Below are 24,278 nucleotides of genomic sequence, written 5' to 3' on the forward strand. Positions count from 1 at the left end.
ATATTATTTAACACAACAGCCTTGTTTAGTCTACAGTATTTAAGAGTCACCAGCCAGATACTATTTTAATATGAGCAATGCATGCATAAGATACTGACCTTCGCAGCAAAAACCCATGGCCCAATCAGCTACTGGAAAAAGCAGCCGCAGAAAGATTGCTCCATTTGTCAGAAGATACTCATCTTTGCATATATCTTTTCTAAAACAACTTATGTATAAATCTACCATCAAAAAAATCTTTCCCAAAGAGTTTTCTTTAGAGACAAAGATAAGAAAAAAAAAAATAATCTAACCTTGAGGAAAGCATCCCAATCAATTTTGGATAACTTGTTCTTCATGCTTGCATGACATATCCACTACATTTTTTTTTCCCTCACAGTGAACAAAAAGGTATCACATGGATCTGGTCATAGTACTCAAAGCCAGATGCATACAAAGTTATTGCTAGGCATTAGAAAAGACTGTAATATCCGCCAGTGTTCTTCTTGCCTTTCCAGTACAACTGAGCATGAGATGTCAGGCAGGACCATCAGTATTTGTGCATGGCGAGTTGAAACAGGTGACCCTAAGCTCCTTGGTTACTGGCATATTATAAGCCAGGGGTGAGAGCAAGCTGCGCATTTCAAGGGGAAGGGGGCAGGGAAGAAGAGAGAGAAGGGAACCTGGAATGCTTGGCCTGAGGTCAGAGGACAAGGAATTTCACAGCTAGGCGATAATTTTAAGAGGCAAGTGCCTATCACGCAAATGTGTGCCAAGATGCTCACCCACACACTTCCTCCTCATAGATTAGTTTTAATCAAAATAAGTTTTCTAAATTCAGCTCACCACATACCTGCACAAGCACATTTGCTGGCATAAGGATGGCAACCATAACAGGCAAGAATAACCAGCAGGAGTGGGGAGATGTGCTTCTTTCAGTGACACTAATGATTTAGGTCCACTTAGAAGTATGTATGCATATAATGTGTATATTGTAGTCTACACTGTAAAAGAAATAGCTTTAGAGTTGATACTTAGTACTAAATAGAAACCTTTTTAAAATTTTACTCAAGAAAAAGTATGTAGGACAGAATATAACTAAACAGTAGAACTGCAAATCAAAGGGATAAGCGTGAACAAGATGCTTAATTTCTGGTTGTAAGTTTTCTATAGAACAAGTTATTGCTGAACTAGTTTTGAATTCTCACAGAATAACAAAGCAGAAACAAAGGGCTGTGTTTGAAATGCTTACAAACTGAAATTCCAGTGCCCTACATACAGGAATTTCTTTCATTAGGACAAGATGGAGAAGAACTCTGTGATTAGCATTCTAATTCAATACTAAAACAGTCGGGGTACAATTGGTAAAGCCACTGAAGGGATTTTCCCAGGTTTCTTGCTTTCTTGTTGAATGATTGCACTTTTCCTTTCAGACTAAACAAGCCAACAGTTCAACGATGTCATTATCTTCTATGACTTTCTTCACAAGTGCTGCATTACTACCCTATTTGCACGGCTACTGTAAACACTGAGCAGAAGCATCCATACTCTTCAGATTATCAGTCAGAGCATGACTGAAATGGTCAGGCTTCTTGTGCACAGAACACATCTAAAAGACAGAGCCATCATGAGCTAGTTTGAAAGGCCGCAGGTAAACACGTGAGTGACAGCAAACAAGCTGTATTTCATTAAAATGGCATAGGCGAAACATGTGTGCGCCTTCAAACGGAGGTAATTCAAGAAAAATTGTGCTGTGTGTTACTGAATTCTGCATAGTACTTAGCAAAAGCCTCATGACTTCAAAAATAAAAGAACAGCCAGGTCCTGTTAAATTTACTACACTCACCCCCCTTACATTTAAAGATGGAAAGAAATACTTCCCTCAGGGAAGGGGGGCCCAGCTCATAATTTCTGGATTAAACCCATTACTATTAGCTGCAGAATGAAATTATTAGTGACAGGTTCACTGAATTACCTCTTTACAGAGGTCACTAGAGCTTCCTAGAAACCTAAAACTGCCATTGTGAATTTAGCTATAACAAGCAAGTTTTTTAAACCATCAAAATTAGAGGTAAACATAATAAAGAACCTGTTTTAATGTCTTAATTTAGTCATGCACTGAAGTACAATACATTTGCATTTTCTTCACTTCAAAGTTATAAACTGAGAAATACACGAGTGCTGGCATGCACCACTATTACATCAACATTTTATATCCACAGATGTGGATGTAGAATTTCTATTGATTTTCAACATGCTCATTTCTCTTAAAACCATAACACAAATCAAGAATAATTTCTCTGGCAAGTACACAAACCATAGCTTGATCAGCACATTTAAAATAAGATTAAACAGAGGCTTAAAACAGGATTAAACAGAAGCTTTCACCACACAAAATTCTGTTATGAAATAAATCAATTCTGCAAGTATCAAGAATCTGGGAAAAACCAAGAAACCACATGCACAAAAATCTTACTTTCATTCTGTATTTATTACTGTCATTTTAAAGCTTTGCTCAATTATTTACAAAGGACCTTAGACAGAAATTGTTCAATCCACCACTTCATAGGCTATGCTTAGTTCTGTTCAAGCTTCCAAGACTGCTAATAAACTCTGTGTACTATTTCATGTAAAATACATATACAGTCCTCGAAGTACAGCCTGTTTCCCCGCCTCCTAGGTAAGGGACATCATCACTGGATTACAAAGTCCTGTTTCTCTTGCTCGTGCGCTCCCTCACTCTGGTCCTGTAAATTTTGCGTTCCTTTTTGTACAAAGGATGCCCTTGATCCCAATCTAGTAAACAGCTGAGTAGTTCGAGTCCACTACTTGGTGAGAAACCCGAGCTTGAAATCCTTCAGATGGATTTCGGCATGAAATCCAAGTCTTCCTTTTCTTGGAGTTATCATACAGTTGCCCAGCAATTATATCATAGTATTTCAAGGTATTTGGAGGCACTTTATTGCTGTTGCAGTGGAATTTGGACACTGGGGCATTGGTAGAAACAGCACTGGGCACAGCCTCTGCTCTACAACACACCAGTATGCCTTGCTACTTGGACTGCAAGGCGACTGGAGTGTTATATTTGCTTAGACCGAGCTCTCCACTCCTCCCCCATGCAATGAGGGCCTTCATCCCTGTTGTCCCTCCTAAGTTCTGATCTACTTTGTCAGATGTTACTTCAAGAACTTCTAGAAGTAAATGACACTCTATCCTAGCTAAAAGCATTTTGAAATCCCTATTTTTAAACAGGGTAAAATAAACATCTTTAATTCTGCTGGTTCATAAGGAACTGACTGGTAAAATGGTGCTATAGCTGAATTACTGGGGAAGATATGGAACACCCCACAAAACGGTCATGGTAAGTCTTACACTAAAATGAGTGTCACCTGTCACAACTGAGCCATGTTCATTAGCATTGAACAGGAACCTACTAAAGTTCTCATAGTCCCACAAGCTTTAAATAGATTTAAAAAGTGCTCTGTTATGATTTATTTTACCAGTAGAAAGCTATTGTACAAAGATACTTGAATCCCACTGACCCTGGTCATGAGTTCCCTGGAACTATGACGAAAATTCAACAGTTGTCATATAGACCCTGAGTCTGAAGTAGACTGATATTAATTTGCAATTAAGAGACTAAACTCCCATAAAGCGCAGATTTCATGGTCTAAATTCAGTTTACTATAAATTTAGTTCCTTTTGTAATTTCTTTTTTCTGCTTAATATTTTAAGGGGTTTTGTTTTAACAACTAGTACATCTCATGCAATAACTAGAGATACCCAGTAACAGACAATGATGCAAAAGGCTGGAAAAAGTGCTTGATTAATCAACCGGGAGATTCAATATCACCTTTTGTGCACTGCACATCTGCTTCTGAACAAGGCAGGCAAACAATCTCTTCTCTGCTGTGCCAGTTTCTGTATCACTGTGATACAGAGTAAGACGACATTGTTCAATTACCTCCTGGCACTAGGTTTAGCTCTTCAGATGTCCAGGTTGAACAAGTGACTTTATTGAAATAAGAATTTCTTTGAATTGTTCCACTTTGCAGAATTTGCAGAGTACTCTCAGTAAGATTAAGCCAAGAGGGGACAGGCACTTAAATACTGAAGTGTATGTCATCCTGCAAATGAAACTTCAAGATAACAGATATCCATATAAGGAGGTAACCAAAATACTGAGAAATTCACAAGACGACTCAGGCATTGAAGTCCTGGAATGGCCTAAATTACTCTATTACACTATATTTCACTAATACTAATATATTTCACTATAGTTCCAAACTTCTCTGGGTCTAGCTCCCCTTGCAACAACTGGCACCTAAATCTGAAGAGCAACTTCTGCTAGCCTTCAAGACCCTAGGTGATCTGAAATTCAAACAAACTCTGTCAGGGGCTGCACTGAATTATCTACCATCTGGAAACCATAAAAATCAAAATTATATGAAGGGTAATGAAAAAATACTATTAAAACATGATGGTGATGGTAAAGTTTGACAACTTTCCAACAGAACTAACTGGAAACCTGCCTTTTCTGATGACCCATACAACTTAGCTCTCACTCAGCTTGCTCTAAGAGCCCTGAGGCATCAGGTAAGGCTACCCAGCAGGGTCTCCTACCTGTGGAGATAAATGCCCTGGAGACAAACACTATGTCCTTCTACAAAGAAATGCAGAATTTTGTTTTAACTTTTAAATTGGATCCAAAAAAATGAAAACACTGAAATTCTTTGCAAAAGTACAGTGCCCTTTCTCCAGCCAACTCTATATGGTCTCTTTCTGAAAAACGTAGCACTGTTCAAAATTAAGTTAAAGGATTATTTGGAGTTGTCTTGCATAAACACAAGCCAAGTATCAGCTTAAGTTACTATAATGTTTTTTATATAGGCTCATAAGTCACACGGCAAATTTTGGCAGAAACAGACTTCAGTCTTTAGAACAAACACATTTAGGTATTTGAACATAGTGCCAAAAATCTCCCAGAGATAGTGAAATACAGCAGGAAAACTGGTTTTAATATCCGAAGAGTTACTCAGCCTGAACTGAATTTATCAAGATAAAGAATACATTTTTCTTGCTATTCTGAGGACAGACGAATCTTTCTGCTCAATATCTAACAGCTGTTGCAAACAACAGATGCTGGAAATTCTCTAAGAGATTCTACAAAAAAGTCTTTTATAGACCAAAATACTTTGCAACCTAAACACCAGAGTTTCTATAATGAAATCAATTTCTATGCCATGGTCTTAATTTCAGTCTACTTCATATATTCATTCAATCTACAGCCTTAGAGGCTTTACATTCAAGAAGTTCTCATACCAGCAGTAGTCTTCCATAAAAAGACTTGTTCACTTAACAGTGCTAGTCTTTGCTCAGTGAAATACTAGTTCCTGCAACCTGTCAGAAAGTAACTGAACAACAACATACTCCAGTCTGACAGAAAGAGCAAAAAACCTAAACAAGAACTAAAAAGGCTACTTTTTCAAAACCGAGACTTCTTGTCTGTGAAACTAGGTAGTTTATTCTACATAGAATAGTTCCGATTATTCCTTAATCCAAAAATGAAAATCGTAACCTTTCACCAATTTACTAAAAAGCTTTTCTTTTCTCTACCCACAGTTTAAGCCAAATGTGTCTCAGCACTGGATCCCAAACTTTAATTTCCTTCTACTTCTGCTATTGTTATGCCAGCACTTCTAAATATTTACCCTTCCCAGATTCCCAAAATGGAAGGAGCCAGGGTTCTTTTGTAGTGCAGATGATTTGCACAGACCCCAAGTAGTGGAGAAATTCTCACGCTTTCATGGGAGGGAACTGGATTTAGGGGACACTTTGTTCATGACAGGGTAAAGTAATCTTTAATAAATTTAAACTGAAGGGTCTTTCTAACACAGAGGGATTATGTATACCTTCCTCGTACAATGATAAACATTAAGCATATTAATAAACATTCCTTAGAGAACTGCAGATTTACATTTTTCATGAAGTGTAGATGTGATTAAACTGCACCTCTATCTGGAAACATTTAGCACTAAGCTGTTGAAAAGTTATTTTACTTTATATGCCACTTCAATTTACCTTCCAAAAAAATTAAACTGTCATTATAGATAAGGATTCAGTAAAAGTAAAAGCTTAATCAAAAAACCTAAGGAAAGACAAACAAAACGCAAGCATTAAACAACATGAAAAAGGAAAATAAGTGCCAGTTTTATGGCTAGTGAATGTTTTGGAGCCTCCACAGGCACAGCTTAGCCACTGCTACCAAAGGGGAAGCCAGCTTGGTCTTTGCTAGCATCACACGCATTCAGCAAATTGATCTACAAGAGAAATGCTCCATATCCTATTTATTTATTAAATCAAACCCATAGTCTAACAAGTTAAGCTACAGTAAATCTAAAGGAGATGTAAACATAGAAGATACTATTGAGTAATCTGAGACAAAAGCAGTTTTCCTTTTCTTCTTTTTGTAAGCACACACCGAGTTAAATTCTCCTACTTAACAGAAATCTGTTGCTAAGGCATTTATTCCTCCTGTTGCAACAGAACAGACAGAAGGCTACTTAAAACCTGTAAAGCCATTGATCTTTCCATCTTAGCTGAAGCTGTGAATAAAAGTATCAATATATTATAGTATTCTTTATTTTAAAGTTGTCAAATTATGCACTCCAACTAGAAGGAAATCCTTCCAGAAAATCTTTGTGAGTGCTGAGCCTCTTTTGTTATCAAAGCAAACATTTCTTTGTGTGTATACTCTATTCGATAAAGTTGGATTTCGCCCCCTTATGGCTGCTGAAAACTTGGGGGATAAGAATCTAAATGAGATCATTGTCCCCATATCTTCCAGAATTCCTTAAGAATCTGTACAAGTGTATGTAGTAATTGACAGAGGAATATAATGAAACTTAAAATAAAACCAGTTTTCTGCACAGTGGGGAGCTACAGTTCCTCAACATCCAACTTAGAACACTGCAGGGGCAAATCAGAAAAGAGGAAAAAGCAGAGGCTGCCAAAATCTGCTCTTCAGTCTAAGGCAGCAAAATAATTATGAGCAAGTCATAATTTCTATAAAACCAGAAAAAAAATACTTCAAAGGTATGGTTGTTACTACCAAACCCATTTCGCACAGTTCTGCCAGTCTATCAATAAGCTCTCCTTATGCTCCAGGTACAGCTCCATTTCTCTTTGTTTTATACAGACCTTTGCTTCTTTTTCATCTCCTGCTTCTATTTTTATATTTATCTTCTGAAATCAGCAGAACCAGAAACTCAGAAAATTAATTTCTAGAAGCAGCAGTCTAGACAGGAAAGGTGAAATCTCTGCATCTGTCCTGTAGGCAATCTTACTGTGTAGAATACCTATGTGCATAAACACTATTTATCATTGCAAGAAGTTTAGATGTGCAGGACAGCTTTAACATATAACCAAGAAGTTTCTGTGGGCACACAGGTTCTACAGACTCCATTAACCAGTTTCACCTTTTAATCATTGCAGTGACCTGCACTGCATTTGCACCTTCTGCAACACTGAAGTGTCAGGCACCATAAAGCTCATTGATGAGGCACATCTCAAGTTTTCCAATTTAGGCTAAGATTATTTCAAAGCTATTTATCCTCCCAAGGGAAACAGCTGGAAGACGAAATCAGAAATTTTGTTCATGAGATTAGTAAGGAACTCTAATATTCAAAGTTGTCACTAAAATGATTTTGTTTTTACAGACTTTCACCAAGAAAATATTTCAGAAAACCCTTTCTAAATGATTCTTACTCAGCTGGTAAGTTACAATACAGCTACATTTCACCAATTTCAGATCAAGCCAGTCAACTACTTTAAACTGTAAAAAGACCACTGAACAAACACTAGCTATTTATGACCAAAGCCCCTATCTTTATAAAAGAAAATACTGAAAACGAGTGCTAGAACTTTAAACCCTTGAAAAATAGAACTTTAAAAATAACAGTGGATACTGACAAATCATAGGCACTTATTTTTCTTAAACTTCTTTTATACTTATAAAAGCTGCTTTAGAAGTCATAAGAAAAAAAATAAAAGAACAATTCTTTACCTCTACCACTTAAAACTCATAGCTGAACAGTTAGAAGCCTGCCCTATACACTTACTGAAGGGATAAAGGCACATTACCCACCTCCATCTGCAATGGGATCTATGATCAGCTGCGAGTACCAGAATTCAAAATGACCGATAATAATGAAAAACTTTAAACGCTGTATGTCCTCTGATTATCTAAACCCTGCAAGTATCACAAATCTGGTTTACAAAGCAGGTAAGCCAAGGTGTGTTGTATGTCACTAACTAATTTGGAACTACTTCTCACATGCTTTAACGTGCTTCTAACAGTATTTAAGAAATTATTTTATAAGATTAACCTTATATTCTTTTAACTAGAAAAAATGAGAAGCAAAAAGGAGAACAAGCCTAAATGCCATCAACAGCCATACTATGTATAACAGAGTGATACGTTTCCTGTGGTCTGGTCCTGGGACATAAGTACAACACATTGGTTAACTTGTATTTGCCTTTGCCTGAAATGAGAAATAAAAACATTATTGTTCGTCAGACTGAAAGAAACAATGACAGATAAGTGAAAGAAAACTAGGAGGAAAAAAAATCAAATATGAACTCCCATTTTATCTAGTTCATGAGCAAGCTATAGAAGACAGTTTTGATAAGAAAAGCCATCTGGAGGAAAAACACATGCTTTCTAGTAGCATTACTGGATTTTGTGATTTTTCCAAGCTGATAATGAAAATAACACTAACCAGCTATAATGAATATTATGACTTTTCAGGGTTATAATGTGACTTTGGTATTATTAGGCTTAACAGATGCCAAACAATGCAAAAGATTTCCAAAGATAAGTTTAATCACAACAATATTATCTACTTGTTTGATGCATCAAGTAACACAGCTGCTGGCTTCAAAACTACTAACTATCAGAAAATTTTAAAAAGCTGAAAAAAATCTGAACTTTTCATAATCTCCTAACCGCAGTAAGCAAAGGTTAAATACTACTGAAGACTGGATCAAACTTTTTAAAACTCTTTGTTGTATCAAGTTATATGCTTTCCCATTTATCTGGTTTAAAAGGGTACACTTTAACCAAATCTGCCTTAAAAGCAGAGAGATAAGGCAGCTAAACTGGAAAACTATAATAGTGTCAAAGTTATGTGGATATGCGTCAAAGAAATATGTTGCTAACACTGAATAGCAAGGTAAGCATGCCTACCTTAAGCTGGAAAAGCAGTTTTAAAGAACAGCCAAGGTTAATTTGCATAGTAAGGAACAGTCTCAATGGGAAATGTTTTTATATATATATATTTAACAGTTCTGCATATAAGTAACATCCAGACAACAGGCCACAGATGCAAGCCTTTCAAAACAGTTAATGTCCGGTATTCTCAGGAATCTTGCCCTCTCCAACGCAGACTGTATGACATCAACTCTGGAGAGTGGAGGCAAAATGGAACAGGAGGAGAAAAGGCACTTGGAAAGAGGTAGCCCAGTTCTAGGCAGGATGATGCCACTCTGAAAGGTGCTGCATAAGGAGAAAAGCAATTTGAAATAGCTCTTTGTGTTACTCTTCAAGATAAGATTTTAATGATACTGAAAATAATTCTCAAAGGGAAACTGAAGAAAAAATAAACTTCAAGCTAGATAAAAAAGAGAACGTGTTCACAAGAAAAGATGCAAATACTTACTGCGCTTTTCTCCCATCCATCACCGCAAAACATGACACTTTCTATGTCCAGATTTCCTACAACCTAGATTTTAATCAATGCTTTGTCACTAACAGCTAGAAAAGATGTCAATTCCTGGTCCTGGATTAGTTACCTTGAACACAAATGAGCTGACAACTGTAACAGCAGCCTTCCCAATACAGAAGAATTAAAATCATTAACTTCCCAGAGCCTGCACAAAGCAACCCTTTCCTTCCTTACCCAGCCAACAGTGTGACTCATGAGAAACAGCTGATTGCATGCAGAATGAAGTCTCCACTGGAAACCAGGCTCATGCGTTACATTTGATGTACTTCAGGCAAGTAAAAAACTTCATTATAACATTCCAAACAGGTTTCCAGGAACAGCGGCACACTGAATTAGGGGCTAAAGGAAGAGGAGTTGTCAGTTGTAACTGCATCAGAAAGAAAAACAGGAACACATTTCCTGGGGTTTTTTAAATTACACTTCAAGAGCTATTGTTACTAATAGCTGCTCCAAGCTGTAAAAACTGCAACCTCGGAGGGCAAAAGTCAGAGAAACCCTACTGATTTTCCCCGGATTACTCACAGAATTAATAAGATCATTTGGGAGCCAGCTTGAGGTTATCAGAAATCTCTCGTCACATGCCCACAGTACACTTTTGCAGCATTTCTGTTTACAACTCTTTAATGAACTGCAGCACCGAAGCGGAAATCCTCTTGCCTGCTAGTAGGTCGTGCTGGAATGCAATTTGGGTATCTACATATTTTGTGTTTCCAATAGCAAAGTTAGGAAAAAATGAAGTAGATAAGTCTTTAGCAGTTTTTCAGTACACGGTTCTAAAATATCTTTATAATAAGCAAGTTATCTTAATTATTCATGATATAATCAAACAGAACATTGCCTTAAAGTGCCATAGAAAGTGTTCCTTTTAAAATATTTTTTAAAGCAATAGTCTCAGGCAGGTAGAAACAATCCAAACAATGAGAGTTCCCTAGTTGAATTGAGCACTGCTGTTTCAACACATGGAAAAATCCTAAATATCAACGGAACTGAATGGAGGCTATGCTGCAAACAGATTCTTGTCAAGGAAAGAATCACAGGGTTTTAGCTACAGGCATGTCTTCACTACACTATGGTTAGGTACTTAGAGGGTTTTAGCCCAACCACTGCCACTATTTGTGCACAAGTATCTCATATTCTGAGCACCTGGTTCAATGAAGTTCCCCACATTACTACCTATGCAGAACAAAACAGACACCAGGTTGGGTATCACCTTTCAGCATCAAAAGCGTGGCTTGCCAGCCAGAAGCTCAGACATCCACTGTGAATTTGTGATGGGAGGTCAGCAGGAGACAAACCAGAACTGGTATGCCAACTACAGGATAGCCTCTCAATATGGCCACAAGAGTAAGTCGGAACCAGGTAGAGATCAAACAAACAAAAACGGAAATACACATGACAAAGCAGGACCTCAACTTGCCCTTAACGTGAAGAGCTCAGTCAAACACCCAGCATTGCTGGAAGTGTTGTGCATTTGAAAGCATTGCGCATTTGAAAGTAAATCCTTTCTTTTGGCCTTTTGGACAAGTGTTCTGAGAAGAAAATGAAAGGACTTGAAGAGGGTGAATAGGCCTAGGAACCAGAGTAACATTACAGGAGAGCAGAGAGACTGAACGTCCTGGTCAGGTTGGAACCCAAGGATCTGGCCAAGATATGGGCTGGGAATAATAATGATAAAAACGCCAAAAAGAGGCAAAAAACCCCCAAAGCAGCCTGTCACAGGTAAGAAGTTGACTTAACTTTGTTATCAATTTGAGAGAAATCACAATATTTGTGGAAGGATTTTGCTGGTTTGATCAGTACAATCGTTGGAGACTTAAGATTATCAGGCATTCACTGTCACAGCTTGTTAGAATGTTTTGCAATCTTCGACTTCCCTTCCTACATCCCAGGCAATCCAAAATGGATTCCAAGCAAGCAGAAAAATTAAGGGCCTTTAGCCAGTTACATCTGTTTTACTTGAAAAAATATAAGCAGAACAAATCCAGCACATCAAGAGACAGAGGTAGCACAGAGATACATGCAAATACACATACACTTAGTTTCCGAAATGGAAAGTTAAGTCTGAATATGGAGCGAGGTTGTGTGTCTCAACTGCTGCACATGGAAGTTCACTGTCCTGAGAAGGGTTAACATGGCAAACTTATTGACTATTTCAATAGGCAAACCTGTGCATGTTTTTTGCACATTTGAAATAGCCTTAAAGCACCGTCTGAGACATTCTAAGTCAGAAATCTTATTGTATAACACGCAGTTTTAAGAAATCCCATGACACTGCTGTTATCTGCTATCTAGGCACTGCTGATTCACTGTTTGCATGCATGCGTTGCAGAGACTGCTGTCATATGCAACATTCCGCATCTAAGTTCAGCATCTTGTTTGTGTCGGCATGAACTGTTGCCCACTCTTGACTGATTATGCTTTTTGCATAGTAAAAGCTTAAGATGAGTTTTAGAAATTCCTTTGTCAGGGCAAATTCTCCCTCCCCTTCCCCTCACACAACCCATTGTTCCAGGGGGTGGGAATGGGGCAAGGAAGAGAAGAGAAACAAAGATTTTTAACAAACCCTCAGAACAGAGAAACAGGGACTCATAATTTTGATAAGTCAAATTACCAGTAATCTACACATTTTGTCCAAAAAAAAAAAAGTAAGAATAAAGGGTATCTTGCTTCCCCTGTATTGCTACACCATCTAGCTAGGAGAGCTGCGTGTCCTGCCTTGAAATTGACTCATTGATTTCAGTCCACTCCTAACAGCGGCTCTTGGCCCCATTCTTCTATTTGTAACGCGTTCTTTCTATGATCGATAACATGAACTGAATTTGCCATCTGAAAAGGCTGGCAACAGCAGTTTGCCTGCCTGCAGAACACTGCTGCCTTCAGCTACCTTCAGCTTTTGACAACTGTTCAGTACAGACGTTCTTTCATCTGGATATTGCTTTATGAGTTTTAGCAGCAAAGTGTCAGCTGGAACACCTAACTAATGGGACAGATGTACACTGGCTGGTGATATCGATGGCAGCAGGGATGAAGCAGACAAGTAGTTGGTTGTAAGTCATGTAGGTTACGAAAGAAAACCACTATCTTGGAGAAGTCACTTAAAGCGATGAGATGCAAGGATAATTTCCATTACCTGGAAATGACAGTCACATCAATTTCCTCATCTGTCAATCCTGAAAAACAGCCAGAAAGTTCTTAGACTATGAAAAGCAGATGTCTGTCCTGGAGGTACCAGGACTGGCATCACAGAAGCATAAGCTAGAAACGGACATTTTTCCTTTCCTGAAAGCCTTATGGCTGGTAGCATCTGGAGGCATCCATTAGCTTTCTTACAGGGTTTTTTTTGTACACTTGACTTGTTTTTGAGCAGTGAGTACCTGGGTGCTTAGAAATGGCATAACTTTTCTGTGAAAGGAGGAGAGGTTAGGGTTGTAGTCATTCTCTTCACATACTTTGTTGATTATTCACCCAAACCAGTCATATCAATGGAGTTTCAACAGAAAAGTCCCATACTCATTTGCTATTTTTGAGCCAACCATAGAGCTACAAGCACAACTTCACCCTACTGTTATCCAGGGAGTCCAACTACTACTAGCCCAACATCTGTATGAGTCCTTAAAACTTCCCTGCAAACCCCTCTATCAAACAGGTTAACACTGATTTTTTCCTTTGGCACTGCTTCACCAGTAACCCTCTTTTAGTTTGTTTAATACAATTAAAATCTAACTTCTACATTTCCTGGATGATGACTTCTTGTCAGAACTATGTTTAACTTGGGACTTTTAGATCAAGATGGAATTTTTACTTAACAAGATTAGTATGAATTATCATCACACTCCCATTCTCTCCAAAATGTAACTGGTATGGATTATTTCATCTACAGTACCTTCAAGCAAAAATTTTCAAGTCTAATAAAAAAAAACCAAAGTGAAAGGCAAAAGCATCTACCCTCTGTATTTAAGGTGAGACATTACCAACAAAACAGAGCAATTATCAACAAGTAGCTATTTAAATATTTATAATTCTGAGTTAGAAATAAGGAAAATTTTAAATGGCTTTTTAACCTAAAAAAAGGATCAAGAACTTATAAGATATCAAAACACTAAATATACTGCATGTGGAATGGTTCAGAAAGTAACTATACAGCTTAGAGATTACAAGTAAGAAATGAAGTTCTCTAACAAGCTAGTTGATAGCCAGCTTCAGGCAGTATCCATTGAAAAACAAAAGTTATCAGGTAACTTTTTCACTGCTCATGTAAATTGAATGGATGGCTTAATTTCAGAACTGACAGTCTCAATGAGTCAAGAATTTCTAGGCACACAGGAGCCTGTTTCCATTGCAGTAAGCCATCAAGTTGTTTGTTTTTTTTTTTTTTAAAACAGAAAACTCATTTCTCCACAGTAAAAAGCTTTTACTCAGTATAAGCCTCAGAAGCAATAGGAAGGGAGCAGACTTGCCTTCAAGAATGGCCTGAAGTTATTTCAGCATACCTTGAAGATTACCACCAGGTCAGAAGACTCACAAGCATATTCCAATCAAGGCCTCTACTATGCATTTTGCACTGTGTGCAGAAAGCTACATGAATTAGCAGTTCAAGGAACTGTAAGCATCATGCTGATCTTGCCTACTACATGAATGTAAAGTACCTTACTCAGTATCCCAAATGTAATCAAATCTGTATAATTTAAATAAGCAAAAGGTAAGTATTTGTGTGCAAGCTGATGGCAGATTTCTAATACTCTCAAAACCCAATTTATGTCAGGAATATGATCTCATCTTTGTATGTTCTTTACTTGAGGTGGAAAGTTAACTAGTACAAACTATTTGTGCTCATTTGCCAAGATCACATCTCTGCAAAGGATACTTGAGAGAGAGAGATGAGAATAAAGTTTCACATTATCAGTATCAGAATATCATGCCACTTCACACTTTCTAAATTTTTTTTTCCATTAAATCAAATTTTTCTTAAAGTTTGGAAGAGAGTTAAAAAGCAGTAGTTGTACCTGGATTGAAAATAAACTGAGTCTGAACCGATTAGCCTCACGAGGGCAGGAAGGAATCTCAGTGTAAATTTCTAAGTGGAGCTCTGCTTGGAATTTCAACAAGGTAATTAAGCACAGACCACTTCAAAGTGGGACATGTCTATACTGATCACTGGAACATACAGTATTGCAGAAGGGGCAAGTCAGTACTTCAAACAGCATTTGAATAAAATATGGATTTTTTAAAAAAATCTGTACTCTACAAGAAACATAACAGACTGACAGAATATTTGAGCAGGTCTGCTTTTCTTTTTTTTTTTTTCCAGTTAACGTTATTTATGCCCACACACAAATATTTCTTTGCAAGCAGCAGAACTTAGCTGTTGGCTCCAAATACCTTAACATAATTAGAATGGTTTTAAACATTAGTTATGCCATGGTTCCTAATCTTTCTGTGCAGACTGTAGGGTACTGCAAATCCAGTTTGTCTTCTCTCTAGCTGACCTTAAGTAGTACCACACCTGAACTCATCCTGTTCGAATTCAGAAGTGTCTCTAACGTCTCTCCTCCAGCTCATGTTATACATGATACTACTTTTGTTGATATATGATGTGTGCCAACATCTCAGCTTCTTTCTTCTGTCTGCTACTTTTCTACTTTCAAACTCCAAGCTTTTGCAGACAATCAAGAGAAAACATTGCTCTGTGCCATACATGTATTACATTGCCTGGATTGCCCTGAACATTGATTATTCCTAATAAACTCTTCCTTCATGCTCACTGATTTCCAAGTCAAAACTCCTCTCCACAAAAGCTGTCAATATATTCATTTTATCCAGTTTGTCTGGTGCAGAAGTGAGACACCATTCCTTCCCCTCAGTCTGCACGCACAAGTGAAACAAGTGTTTAATCACAGTATCAGAGAAAAGAATTGGCTGTTGGGCTTCAAGTTAGCTGATGTTGCAAAACAGTAGCTAACACAAGCAGCAGGGCAACTGACCACTATTTTGGCAAAAAGGAGTTGCAAGACTATTATACAAGATCCAGATTTTTTAGAAGGAAAAAGGGAAATTCACTTGTCTTTATCCAAAATAGAATTCCTACTTTTCAGTGTTGTTTTGGGGTTTATTAAAAAACATATCTGCAATTCTGAATTTATAATGACTATATCCCAATGCCCAAACAGATATATTTGCATTGAAAATATATTTTTGGGGACTGAGGTGCACAGACTCAGTGATTTGAAACTTTGCCTGAGATTATGTCAGCCAGTTGCAAATAGATTCTAGGTGCACTGTCAGAACTGGTAGTACATGCCAAAAGCCCTGGCTCCTTCTCTGGAGACCGAGACAGAAGACAATATTTCACTTGTAGGATGGAATACACGTAAAGAAAAATAATATACCTGTCTCTTACAACAGAAAGTAATTTTGATAGACCACCAAATAGGCTATGTCTTCAAATTACCGCAACAAGATTCAGGATGGTTTTTTGGTTTTGTTTGTTTGTTTTTAAAATACAAATATTGACTCTTTCAGTCATATTTTGTTCAATGAGCTTCAGAAAAAATACACCATATTCTGCAGATTTGCAAACTTAGAACATATGCTAGCATTATGCATACCACAATAAAAAGAGCATGCCGCCTGTTCAGCTGAACATCTCTTCCTGAACATGTACACAGATGGAAGCAGCTGTTGCCACTAAATATCTCGCAGAGCTGAAATGCATTTGAGAAACTCTGCTCCATTCCCCAGGCAGGACATGCTCTTACAGACTTCAGCAAAGCTGGATGGGATAGAAAGTAAATGCAAGTAGTGAGGTGGTTTGTCATTCCTACCCCCCCGTCCCATAACAAGCTATGAAAAGATACTCATACAGCTTTGAGAAATTAAAAGACTAGTACAATTATAATTTTCTCCTGTAATTGTTAAGCTAAGCAGCAACATTGTATGTGCACCCTTTCATTTTACAGCACAGCACAAGTCAAAACTAGGCCTCTTGCACTAAACCATTAAAACATGCAATTTGCCCATCAGGTCACTATAAGAGTAAGCAAAAAAGGTAGTGTCTGCAGCACTGGCTTATACTGAAAAAACAAGGAGGTGGAAGGATGAGGTAATGGAAAGACGGAAAGTAGTTTATCACTTCACTCACTCTCCCCTCGTAGAGAACTTTGAGCATTCAGGAACAGCAGAGGACTATGTTCCTACTCATGACCTTTCTTTGAAAAAGTGCAGTAGAAAGTCTCAAAAAGTAACAGAAAAGTTGGGGTGGAGGCAGAAATCTGGCATTCCAGCACTCCCACTCCCAGCTTAGAACTTCAAGGCAGACCGATTGCTATTTCACAGTCTGCTGATTTGCTCTACTTTCCATGAACTAAGAATGCTTCAGAAATTTTAACTTAATCTCTGCTTAGTCATGTTAAAATTTTGCTTCTGGAATCTTTAATGTCATCAATGGCAGTAGTGGACCATTGAAAGTGAATGTTCAATAAGAAAAAGAAAACTAAGAATCTCCTTGCTCCAGAAGATGAGCCAGAATTCCTTTTTCTTGAGGATTTTAGAGACAGGCTAGTTTGGTTTGCATGTTTTTAGACAAGTGTGCACCTATAGTAAGAGAAATTACATGTAAATCTGCACAGCAATTACACACTTCTCTCCAACATTTATCAAGTTATGAGAAACCATTAGCAATGGTACTGAAGCATACTTATTTATGGATTAGAAAAGGCATTACTACTTCTGTAACTCATGAAGTCATTTCTCTTGTAGAAACTAGCTACAATATTATCCACTGCTGTATATACACCTGTAGGCATTTACATTTCTGTGATTGAAATATAGGAATGATTGTGCTGAATCAATCCACAAGATAATGGATTTCTCAATCTTCAAACACAACAAAATATCTGATTCTTCAAAGAAAAGTATATAACTGCCACAAGATGGACAACTGTATGGGGAACATTCTCCCTAGAAGTTGAGCCGTAAGTTCAGAACTATGAAAATTTTTTTTACTGTTTGAGTAAAGTTTCACATTTAGAGTCCATGATATATTTAAGACAAGTTTCAGATATGGCAGAGGCCCCATCTCTACAACATCAATTCTGCAATCATATAGCCAAATTTTCTGTTTTCCAAACAAACTATGCCTCTAATAATCCATCTCATACTTCCAAGAACTGCAATTTTTGCATTACTATAAAGCGAGTAAATTTGTAGAAGTGGTTAGTGTTGTACACTGTTTTCCCTATCATAGTACTGCTTTGCAATTAAATTATAAAAACTGCCATGGCATACACGAAGAACACACAATATATCAACACAGATGGGTACAGATAGTCAGTCTCTCTGGGCACCCTCTTCCAGTATTCGATCATTCTCACAGTAAAAGAAGGTTTTATTCTTATGTTTAAATGGAATTTCTTGTATTTTAATTGGTGCCCGTTGCCTCTTGTCCTTTCACTGGACTGGGATGCAAACAGCAAGAGAGCCACAAATGAAAACTGCTACTTGGAAAGAGCTGCCAAGCACAGTAAACCGTCAGACCAGCAAGAGAAAAGGTTTCTCTAATCTTTAGGTACTATTGTATTGTTTTGCTTGGAAATGTAAAAGGTAAATATTTCTAGCCTGCTATTCAGTCACTGTCCCTTTAAAGATGTTAACTGGGTAATGTGAACATGGGAAGCTGGAAAGCACATACATGCAAGTTTTATTTGCAAGTTTTATTCCATGTTCTGTCACCTAAAACACTCATACGTTTTTCATTTCTATAGAGAAACTGTGCCAGTATCTTCACCCAGACAGCTGTATTTTTCCTTTCGTCAAATGAAAAAAAGGTTTAATTCTAAATTTCAAGTAAGTGTTCCTACAGTCACCTCCAGACTTCGTTACTTATCCAAGCAACAAAGCAAACAGAAGGAAAAAACCCCGAATCAACAATTCCATGAATCACACAGAAACTATTTTGCTTCTAAGAACACGATCAATGTTTAAGTTAGGCATTGATACAATCTTAAAGGCACACCCTCCCCTACTGCAGAACCTCATCCTCCACAGCTGCTACCCAACTTCCACCCCACCCAAGGACATTCATGAAGTTTTCACCTCTGCAGCAGGGTGCACTTATATTTGCAGTATATTTTAAATCATTTAATTGTTCTACCTGCTTTGTAACAGAGTCATTGCCTGATCAGATATGACAATCATGAAAAGAAAAATAATGAAAATAATGAAAAGATTCAGTAAAAAGAATCCTCTTTTACTTAATTGCCTTTTAAATCTAATTCATGCAACTTTTCTGCTTCCAGTTCTTTAGAGATACTAACAGCTCATTTGATCAGCTCTTATTTAGAGAGTCAATTACTGTACTGGTAAAATGCATCTTTAATGCAACTGCCACCTGAGACCTCTTCATTGTTGTTCAATTGATGCCTCAGGTCCTTCTCTCAAAGGAAAGTTCTTGACAGTGTTGCAGTATCTTTCTCTAAGCTCCCGCTTTTATTCTTCTCTGCCAGCATCAAGAAACTGATTCCTAATCACAGAATTTCCATCTAACCTCCACCCTAACTCTCCCTAGTAAAACACTCTTGTCATTCTGACTATAATACTTTTGCAGAAGGTGAGGGGAAAAACCCATCTATATCAAAAGACACTGAAGTTACAGAAATTATTTACCTTGCAAAGAAAAGGAGTGCACCATACTAAAAACTATATGGAGAATAACTGCACAGAGAAGTTATCCAGAATTGGGAATTTCTGTCCTCATTGTCTCAAAGAGTTAAGAGGTCTCGCACATTCATGAGACTTGCATGTTATATTCCCACCTTATATTGTTTTCCCCTCAGCTGCCTGCATTTCATGCATTTGCATACAGCACCTTCATTTTCTTCCCCACACCTCATGTCCTATGAGCAAGATGCAGCTGGATGAAGCCACCAAGCATTTGGTATGTGGAAATCACAAAGCAGGAGAAAGAGCAAAGCCTTATTACAGCCAGACGTTGTTGCTCTTACTGGAGCTCCACGCTCAGGAGTCTCATTAGAAACAATGTTGTTCCCAGTTGCAGCCTAACAGTGGAGAGAAATACAACAGAAGTAAAGCAAGTTGCCTGCTCATGACAAGAGAACATTCAATAAAAATCTAATTTGGCACCTTGATATCTTTGAAATCAATCAGCCTATAGAATTCACTGCCACATGATGCTAAACATGGAATACAGCAAGATTTAGTGCACTGCAAATTTTTATGGTTGACAAGAACATTTAGCTGCTCATACTATTAATGCCAATGGAAAGACTATTGGAAGAGAGATAAAAATCTGATGTTTAAGATGTTAAGCTTTTCATGTCTCTGGCTCAAACCATAACAAATAACTTCACCCTCTCTAAGGTGGTAAGATTCCTCATGATAAGATTCCAGCCCCATCCCTGCCCCACCAGCCCTGGTGCTCTTCAGCCCCTGAACTGAGCTGCTTCTATTGGCAAAGATCACAGAAAACCATTCTCCCCCAGACCCCCTCATACTAGGTTATATTTCTCCCTGGTTGGCAAGCCAAGCTGACTCAAAGGCGGACCTGAGACATGCCAGAGCTGGTGCAGGCTCTGCAGGCTATCGCAGTGGCTTAGCTGCAGTGTGCAACTTCACCCCCAGAACAGGAAGCATTTAGCTGCTTGCTGAAACATCTGTCTCAATACTGTCTTTGAAAACAACATTTTAAAGGTGCAAGCCTCTCTTCATTTATTCTAAAATGAGAGCCTGGATGACTAGCACTGACTAGGTCCTTAACCATTTAAACAGCTAAACTTATCCATGATGAGCTCTATCCTAAACTATTAAGCCGAGGCTGCCCCAGCAAACAGATTCTCCCAACTACCTACCACAGAACTTTCCGCAGACCCTGAAGCTTCTGGCAGTAGCTGACACCAGAGATGACACAGTAAGCAGCCAGATGACAAGTCAAATTCAACACAGCCATTTCTATACTCTTTAAATGCCTGCCTCTATCAAGGACAGATCTTATTCTCTGTTGCTACTTCTCGCCAGACATCCCATATACTTTCTTCATTTTTCCTAAACTTGCTTTTTCTCCAGCTTTTTAATGGTGCACTCTCTTTCTTCCTGCTTATTCTGCTCCTCTATGCTTGCAAGAGCGTTGTTCCTCCTATACATACACAGCATTCTGACAGGCCTTGTTCAAATAAGGACTTAACTTCTTTCAGCCTGCTCACTACCATTAATGCTCAGTCCTCTGCCATCTCTATCTCATCTCTACTCAAACTACCAGAAAATTAAAACAAAGTAGTGAATAAATTGGTACAGCAAAGGGGTACTGGACAGCTCTCCCCTTTTATTAATAAGCCTTTTCATGCCCTAGGCTAGATCTGATATTTCTTTTCACCTTCGTACCAGCACCAAGTTAATATTTACTTTCAGTATCAAGATTATGGTGCTACCAAACAGTAATAAGTCTCAACTAAATATTCTCAAGAAATTAAGTTCTAAAATTAATCTTTTAAAAATAATAGTTTTCCTCTAATGAGTATTAGAATGGGGGAAGATATAAAAAAAAGAAATCTGGCTGAAACAGTTTCAAAGCACAGTATCAATCATATGAGTTTCCAGCATTTCATGATCACAAAATGAAGTTATCTTCCTTACACTGAATTATGACAAACTTTGCAGTCCTTCAGTATTAAAATTCTTCTCATGTGTTGAACAACACACAACTAGTACTACCAAAAATCTTCAGCTCAGGCAAGGTATCTTCAGTTTAACCATAGGAGATAATAAAAATCTATCTCTTATAATCTTGTGGTCAGATAAATATTACACAGCCTAGCAAAAAGAACTTAAATAATTGTGAATATAGTATTGGATTTCTAACCTGTAGCTAAAGGTACTGTTGTGGTTTAACCCCAGTCAGCAACTAAGCACCACGCAGCCATTTCCCCCTTGCAGTAGGGTGAGGAGGAGGAAAGGAAAAAAACCGTAAAACTCGTGGGTTGAGATAAGAACAGTTTAATAACTAAAGTAAAATATAATACTAACAATAGTAATAATGAAATATAATAAAAATAGTAATGAAAAGGAATATAACAAAAAAAGGAAGGGGGAAAGAAAAAAAAAAACCAGTGATGCACAATGCAATTGCTCACCACCCGCTGACCGATGCCCAGTTAGTTCGCGATCCACGCCTCCCCGCCAACTCCCCCCTGTTTATATACTGGGCATGACATTCTATGGTATGGAATACCCCTTTGGCTAGTTCAGGTCAGCTGTCCTGGCCATGCTCCCTCCCAGCTTCTTGCACACCTGCTTGCTGGCAGAGCATGGGAAACTGAAAAATCCTTGGCTTAAGATAAACGCTACTTAGCAACAACTAAAACATCAGTGTGTTATCAACATCATTCTCACACTAAATCCAAAACACAGCACTGTACCAGCTACTAAAAAGAAAGTTAACTCTGTCCCAGCTGAAACCAGGACAGGTACCAAGTAAACATGCATCTGCATCTACCCTATTATTTCCATTTGCAGAACATGAAGATGTAAGTACACAATGTTTTCAGCACCTGCACACGTGAGAAACGGGCCACTCCTTTAATTCAGTCTCAGAATTACAGCTATTCCCTATATGCTTTAGTAGATGGGACAATTCAGCTAGAACACCCCAATAGTGAAACCACAGAAGAAACATCCCAGAGACAGAATATGGGAGAAAAGGAAAGGCATACTGCCTTTCAGACTCTTCCCAGAAGAACAGCAGCTTTGCGTTATTTCACATCTATAAAAACCTTTAATTCAAGCATTCAAAAAACTTCCATGACATGCACTGAACATGTATCCTAAAAAGACAGAGGACCACTTTACTACTTCGGGTAAAATTTATGTTGTAAAATGCTATATTTCTGTTCAAAACTTACTAAAGGAAGTTACAGAATCCTTAGAAAGCCAGTGAAAAAAGTATATATTGTACATGAGATACTGTAAATTGAAGTAATAGAACAGACACGCAACAACATAATAGTTGCAAAAGATACAACAATAATTTACTTAAGTTCAGCTTGGCTATACACATTCTACTTAAGAACATTACTCCTAAAAGGTGAGTATATAAAATCAAATATAAACATATAAATTGCAAAATCAGGATGAAACTCTCAGAAGCTACCCAGACTTTCAGCCACTCTCAGATCACTGCTTCTTGCTTATGACAGATAGAACTCTGTAGGAACACTTTGTTTTCGTCAATTACAGCTAAATCACTTCACTAAGGTTATACCATGCAGATGAACCCATCAAAATCCACACCTGTTGAGACAGACAATTCAGTAATTCTGTCTGAGCAGTATTTTTTTTTTTTTTGCTAGAAGTGCTAGTTTGCCCTAGCTCAAATCACTATCAATTTCTAATAGCCTAAATGAAGTAATCTGGTCTTTTTCTAATTGCCACTTAACCCCACATTACCTATAAGGAAAAAAAATAAAATACAAACACCAAAACCTAAGATTACTCTGGTAAACACCATTATTGGCACTCTGTGTACCCAGGCCAAGCAGCAACCAGAAGAATCCAGTTTGGACACCATGAAGCCCTGGATATCCAGTCCCTGACTCCTTGGCTGACGCCTGATCACCCAGAATATTTCAACAACTTCAGCAGGTTTTCCATGAGACATTATTGTAACTACAGCATGATACAGAATAAGCAATCCTCATCTTACAGCACTTTAACAGTCTCCAGCTTCTCCCATGAATGTAAAGCTATGGATTAATATTTTATTTGTCAAAAACCAAGTCCACATGCTAATTTTTTATCAGATTTCACTGCCATCCTCTCCCAAGACCAACTCAAATATTTTCCCCAAAAGTATTTTTAAAATTAGATCTTGTAAGCAACATATAAGTTCTTTCCCTTAGAAGCAGGATTCCATTTTGTGCAAGTTTAAGAATCTAAAAACCCATCTAAAAAGCACACTGATTCCTTAGGTAGTTGATTCTTTATATTAATATAAGTATTACAGCTCAAAATGTTATCTCTTCTCAAATAACTGAAACAGTTCTTTAACAAAGCAGCGAACTGCAGTACAGCATGAATATTGCCACTGTCTCCTTTTAGCAGATAATTTCATTTCACCAGTACAAATTTTACCGTAACTACCTTCCACTGCTTCTCCCCTCTCAAAGTGTTCCTGTTTCGTAACACTCTGGAAACCCAACATCTTGCTTTGAAACCGCTTCGAAAAACTGGCCTATGGCCAACTTGCAACTGATACTGCAGTTTAAATACCTTCCCAGCAAAGTTGCATAAACTTCAAAATACTCTGGGATCAGTCGTTAAAATGTTTTTGTTTCAGTTACAACACTAATGAAAACCAAATGTCTAAATTTATTTTAGCTAGCTTAATGGTCTAGGGAATTTGCTTAAGAGAAAGGTCTGAATCAACCCTCATTTACCCAACTGAATAGATTAGCAGTACAACATTGTACAGAGATATGGATAATACTCTAAAAAGATGTAATTATAAGA

This window comes from Gymnogyps californianus, chromosome 3 (assembly GCF_018139145.2).
Source record: "Gymnogyps californianus isolate 813 chromosome 3, ASM1813914v2, whole genome shotgun sequence".
NCBI lineage: Eukaryota > Metazoa > Chordata > Aves > Accipitriformes > Cathartidae > Gymnogyps > Gymnogyps californianus.